The 6,478-nt window shown below is 49.1% G+C and overlaps 1 non-coding gene across 1 annotated transcript; it reads right to left on the reverse strand.

Moving 5' to 3' along the window:
• Window positions 1–2,338: 2,338 nt before the first annotated feature.
• On the reverse strand, window positions 2,339–2,445 carry LOC116269974. The gene has a single exon (XR_004177764.1). It is a non-coding gene; the product is annotated as a U6 spliceosomal RNA (small nuclear RNA).
• Window positions 2,446–6,478: the final 4,033 nt, after the last annotated feature.

A 6,478-nucleotide genomic window follows, 5' to 3' on the forward strand; every position in this document is an offset into this window, starting at 1 on the left:
TGACCATCGGTCATGACAACTGCAGGGAGTGAAATCACGGAGAAGGGGGATCACCATGCATAAGCTGGGACAGGTGTTTTGTGATTTCCAGTGGAGACGAACAGGCACGTATGCAGGGATTCAACAATCCCTCCTCTACTTGCGCACGCCATCAAAGCAGAGTTCTTCAACGTGGGAGCCACTGCCCGCTCAGGGAGGTCTTGACATCAGGTAGTAACATAATTGCAGCCCTAGTTTCAGATATTCTTTTTAAAATTTCCAACTTTTAAGTTCAGAGGTACATGTGCAGGATATGCAGGTTTGTTACATAGGTAAACATGTGCCATGGCGGTTTGCCGCACAGATCATCCCACTGCCCAGGTATTCAGCCCAGCATCCATGAGCTATTCCTACTGATGCTCTCCCTCCTCCCTCCTTCCACCCCACAACCCAACAACAGGCCCCACTCTGTGTCATTTCTCCCAGTGTGTCCTTGTGTTCTCATCATCTAGCTCCCACTTATAAGTGAGAACATGCGGTATTTGGTTTTCTTTTCCTGTGTTAGTTTGCCGAGGATAATGGCCTCCAGCTCCATCCATGTCCCTGCAAAGGGCATGAACTCATTTCTTTTTATGGCTGCATAGTACTCCATGGTGTATATGTACCACATTTTCTTTATCCAGTCTATCATTGATGAGCAGTTAGGTTGATTCCATGTCTTGGCTATTGTGAATTGTGCTACAGTAAACATTCGCATGCATGTGTCTTTATGACAGAACAATTTATATTCCTTTGGGTCTATACCTAGTAATTGGATTTCTGGGTAGAATGATATTTCTGCCTCTAGGTTCCTGAGGAATTATCACACTGTCTTCCACAATGGCTGAACTAATTTACACTCCTGACAGCAGTGTAAAAGCATTCCTTTTTCTCCACAACCTTTCCAGCATCTGTTATTTTTTGACTTTTTAATAAGGGCCATTCTGACTGGTGTGGGACAGTATCTCATTGTGGTTTTGATTTGCATTTCGCTAATGATCAGTGATGTTGAGCTTTTTTTCAAATGTTGGCCGCATGTTTGTAATCTTTTGAGAAGTGTCTGCTCATGTCCTTTGCGCACTTTTTTAATGGGTTTGTTTGCTTTTTTTCTTGTACTTTTGTTTATGTTCCTTGTAGATACTGGATATTAGACCTTTGTCAGATGCATAGATTGCAAAATTTTTCTCCCATTCTTTAGGTTGTGTGTTTACTCTGTTTATAGTTTCTTTTAATGTGCAGAAGCTCTTTAGTTTAATTAGATCCCATTTGTCAATTTTTGCTTTTGTTGCATTGCTTTTGTCATCTTTGTTATGAAATATTTGCCCATGCCTATGTCTTGAATGGTATTGCCTAGGTTTTCGTCTAGGGTTTTTAAAGTTTTGGGTTTTACATTTGCATCTTTAATCTACCGTGAGTTGATTTTTGTATATGGCATAAGGAAGGGGTCCAGTTTCAATTTTCTGCATATGGCTAGCCAGTCTCCCAGCACCATTTATTAAATAGGGAATCCTTTCCCCACTGCTTATTTTTGTCATGTGTGTCAAAGATCAGATGGTTGTAGGTGTGCAGTTTTATTTCTGTGTTCTTTATTCTGTTCCATTGGTCTATGTGTCTGTTCTTGTACCAGTGCCATGCCTTGGCTGTTCAGGCTCTGTTTTGATTCCGTATGAATTTTAAAATAGTTTTTTTCTAATTTTGTGAAGAATGTCAATGGTAGTTTAATGGCAATAGCATTGGATCCATAAATTGCTTTGGGCAGTGAGGCCATTTTCATGATACTGATTCTCCCTATCTATGAGCATGGAATGTTTTTCCATTTGTTTGTGTTATCTCTGATTTCTTTGAGCAGTGGTTTGTAGTTCTCCTTGAACTACATCCCTTGTTAACTTTATTCCTAAGCATTTTATTCTTTTTGTGGCAATTGTGAATGAGAGTTCACGTGGCTTGCCTGTTGTTGGTGTATAGGAATGCTAGCGATTTTTGCACGTTGGTTTTGTATCCTGAGACTTTGCTGATGTTGTTTATCAGTTTAAGAAGCTTTTGGGCTGAGATGATGGGGTTTTCTAGATGTAGGATCATGTTATCCGTAAACAAAGGTAGTTTGACTTCCTGTCTTCCTATTTGAATACTTTCTATTTCTTTCTCTTGTTTGATTGCCCTGGCCAGAACTTCCCACTACTATGTTAAATAGGAGTGGTAAGAGAGGACATCCTTGTCTTGTGCTGGTTTTCAAGCGGAATGCTTCCAGCTTTTGCCCATTCAGTATGATATTGGTTGTGGGTTTGTCATATATGGCTCTTATTATTTTGAGGTATGTTCCAAAAATATGGAATGCATCAAGAGTTTGCACGCCATCCTTGCACAGGGACCGTGCTAATCTTCTCTGTATGGTTCCAATTTTAGTGTATGTGCTGCTGAAGCGAGCACCAGTTTTCTTCTTAATTGGAACAAATCAGCACAGGCATTTGTACTGGCAAGCAGCTATTTGGCCAGCAAACACCTGTTTTGTTGTTGTTTTTCAGTCTATCCCAACATGTAGAAAACCATAAAGGTGGTTTGCTCTTAACTGGGAGGGACGGCAGTGTGGACCCGCCTTGGCAATACATGAATGCCCTAGCTCTCAGTCATAATTTAGCCCATGTGGACCTTGACCATCTCCCAAGCCCACAGGACATTGGGCTGATGTGACCTGGAGGGGAGGAAGTTGTAGGTTGCTTTAACAAAAACCATGTGTGGCAGGGTAAGAAGGAAACCCTGTGAAAACAGAGACTCCTGCTTTCTCCTGAAGCTCTCTCTGGGGTCCAACAAAGCAGCCGGGCATGCCCACTCGGTGGTGGTGAAGGACCAGTCCTGCACCCTGACTCATCTGTGTGCAGCACTCTTTGGAGGAAACACAGCCTGCATTTGCATGTGTGCTTCCCCTGTGTCCAGGTATGCCAGCGGGTGGCCTGCTTTCCACAGGAGGCACAGCCAGTGATGATGCCCATGTGGTCCTGTTCCTGCGTGGGCTGAGCCACTCAGTTGTTGTGGCTCGGGGACCCAAGGGTCCTCTTGGGGTCTTGGCTGACCAAGGCACCCTCGGAGCCCGAGCCAAGCCATGGTGGAGGCCACAGTGCCCATCGAGGGGAGCAGAGTTTGCCCTCTGTGGCCAGTACCTCTTCTCGCTTGGACATACAGCGCTTGGCGTCCCCTGGGCCTGGGTGGAGACTGACCCTGTCCAGGGACATCGGGTGTAGTCTGACCTGGGTGTTGTTTGTCTGCTGAGTCCTGCAGCTGGAACGACTGGGCATTGTCTACTGTCAAGTGCATTGGGTACTGAGCTCTAAAAAGGTTCTTGGAACCTATGGCAGACAGCACTAAGGGAGCTGGTGCTGCCCTGAGGCAGACATGAAGTGCATTGGGTACTGAGCTCTAATAAGGTTCTTGGAACCTATGGCAGACAGCACTAAGGGAGCTGGTGCTGCCCTGAGGCAGACATGGAGGGGAGGGGAGCCGCCGTGGCCCAGCCACAGGGACTCAGCTTACCAAGCTCTTCCAGACACCCCTGCACTGCAGCCGATGCCCGATCAAGGTCAGCAGTGTGCCGTCCCGCCCTGCAGAAGGGAACCACAGCTCATGGGAGACCGATCAGCCACCTGGCCATGGGCTGACTGCCTTTGGACACCTTCCTTCATGGAGAGGGTCTGGCTTTTCCCAGGGATGAAGGCAGGACATTTAGTGCAGGGGGAGAACAGGATCATTTAGGAGCACAGCTGGGAGATGCCACCGCAAGACTGCAGTGAAGTCCTATAGGATATGGCCCTGGTCCTTGATGCTCCCCCACTGGCACTATTTCCACTTCATGGGGGGCCACACCCCCCTATGGAGGTTAGAAGGGCCCCAACATTCCTTCTCTCTTATTAGCTAAGCTACATTAGGGCCTCAGCCTAGGCTGGGCCAAGTTGGTGTCCCACTCGGGACTTAGAACCTTGAACAAATTGTGCGAACATTCAGGGACATCTTCCAGCTGTGGTCTTAAATGATCCTGTTCCCCTCTCCTCGCTTACTGTTCTGTCTTCGTCCCTGGACTGTGTGACTATGAGATGATGGGAAAGATGATTCTTGATCTGGACCTACTCCCCTCCACTAGCACTGGTGCTTTCCTTCCCAGCCTACCGCCTGCTCCTGCATGCCCTGCTGTTTCTAGCCAAGGCATTGCCTTTACAGCCGAAGGACAGGGTAGTGGGGAGACACCATGGGATTCACCAGGGTTCCATGTACCCTGTCCCTCCACAGGACCCGCCCCTGCGGGATGGTGATCTGGCTTCTCAGGACCACTCAGGATTACGTAGGAGCTCAGCTAGGAGATACCACCTCAAGACTGCAGCGAGGTCCTATAGCATATGGTCCTGGTCCCTCATGAATGGTGCCGTTCCCCCAAACCAGAATCCACAGGCTGGGGGCCTAGGGGTGAGAGTGAGGGCAGCACTTATGGTTAGAACATTCACAAAAGGTTTGCCTCTGGGCCCTGTTAGCCCTTACTCTTCTGGTTTGGACATTTGTTTTATTATTATTTAGTTAGTTATGTATATATATGTACACACACACACACACACACACACATATATATATATATATATTTTTAGGTGAAGTCTTGCTCTGTCACCCAGGCTGGAGTGCTGTGGCACAATCTCGGCTCACCGCACCCTCCACCTCCTGGGTTCAAGTGATTCTCCTGCCTCAGCTTCCTGAGTAGCTAGGATTACAAGCCCCCACCACCATGCACAGCTAATTTTTGTGTACTTTATTTATTTATTTTTATTATTTATTTATTTATTTTTGAGATGGAGTTTTGCTCTTGTCGCCCAGGCCGGGGTTCAATGGCATGATCTCGGCTCACTGCAACCTCTGCCTCCCAGGTTCAAGTGATTCTCCTGCCTCAGCCTGCTGAGTAGCTGGGATTACAGGCACTCGCCACCATGCCTGGCTAATTTTTTTGTATTTTTAGTAGAGATGGGGTTGCACTATGTTGGCCAGGCTGGTTTCAAACTCCTGACCGCAAGAGATCCGCCTGCCTCGGCCTCCCAAAATGCTAGGATTACAGGTGTGAGCCACTGCCCCTGGCCTATTTGTCTATATTTTGGACAGGGTCTCACTCTGTCACTCAGGCTGGAGTGCAGTGCTGTGATCATGGCTCACTGCAGCCTGGACCTCCTGGGCTCAAGAGATCCTCCCACCTCAGCCCCCTGAGTAGCTGGGACCACTGGTGTGTGCCACCATGCCTGGCTAATATTTCCTTTTTGTTGTTGTAGAAACAAGCCCAGGCTGGTCTCAAACTCCTGGCTTCAAGCATCTCCTGCCTCAGCCTCCCAAAGTGTTGGCATTACAGGTGTGAGCCCACCGTGCCTGGCCTGGTTTGGAGATTTTAGTAACTAACAGAGGAGTGCTTTGGTCAGAGAATAAGTCATGGAATGATGGAGCTGAAAACTGTGGATGCCATGTGGGTTAAGGGGCCCTTGGGAACAGCTAGGGTGGTCCTTACAAGAGGAAGCAGAGACGTTACTACTGAACATGGGCAGGCTTAGGTGGCCCCCAGGTCTTCCCCCATTCTCCCAAATCGAGGGACGAAATCGGTGGACAATCACAGCAACAAGGTTCAGGACTCAGACCCTGCAGGAGCGGAGAACTGGGCTGCCTGGATGAGAACACACGGGTGTGAAGTATGTGAGCCATGAACACACCCCACGGTTTCATGACCAGCTGCAGATGTGAGACATCTGGAGCTTCTGGCAAAGTTTCTGCTTTCGTTGGGCTGTGTCTAAACTTCACCAGAACGGAACTCACCTTTCTCCCACCCTTTTCTTTCCACGGTGACTGTGTATTGGACGTGTCGTTGGTGCTTCCCTTCACATTAAATCCATAGGTTGTAGAACAGCGACGTGCTGAGGACGGAAGCGGTGGGAACGCCCAACACCAGAGACCCTGGGCTGTCACCAGAGGTGGAACCCAGGAGACCTTTGGTGTCCTCCTTTGGAGGCCAGGCTGTGCGCTTTCGGCGGTGGGGGCGCTGCGTGTCCGGCGGAGGAGGCCAGGCCGGTGCGGTTTTCGGCGGTGGGGGCGCTGCGTGTCAGTGGGAGGAGGCCAGGCCCGTGCGGTGTCGGCGGTGGGGGCGCTGCCTGCCCGGCGGAGGAGGCCAGGCCGGTGCGTTTTCGGCGGTGGGGGCGCTGCGTGTCAGGTGGAAGTGTTCTCATTTTCGGAAGTGAGAGTGTCACTGGAAAGACACGGTGGACTGTAGCTGGCCTATGTCACTCTGGCTGTTCATCACAGGACTGCTCTTATTTGGGGGAATCCCTCTTGGCTGGTGTTGGTGGGGGATGGGGCCACACGCCCTCTATGGAAGTTAGAAGGGCCTTGACATTCCTTCTCTTTTGTCAGCTTCATTAGGGCCTTGGCCTAGGCTGGGCCAACCAACTTGGCTGGC

The sequence above is a fragment of the Papio anubis genome, chromosome 12 (genome assembly GCF_008728515.1).
Source record: "Papio anubis isolate 15944 chromosome 12, Panubis1.0, whole genome shotgun sequence".
Taxonomy (NCBI): domain Eukaryota; kingdom Metazoa; phylum Chordata; class Mammalia; order Primates; family Cercopithecidae; genus Papio; species Papio anubis.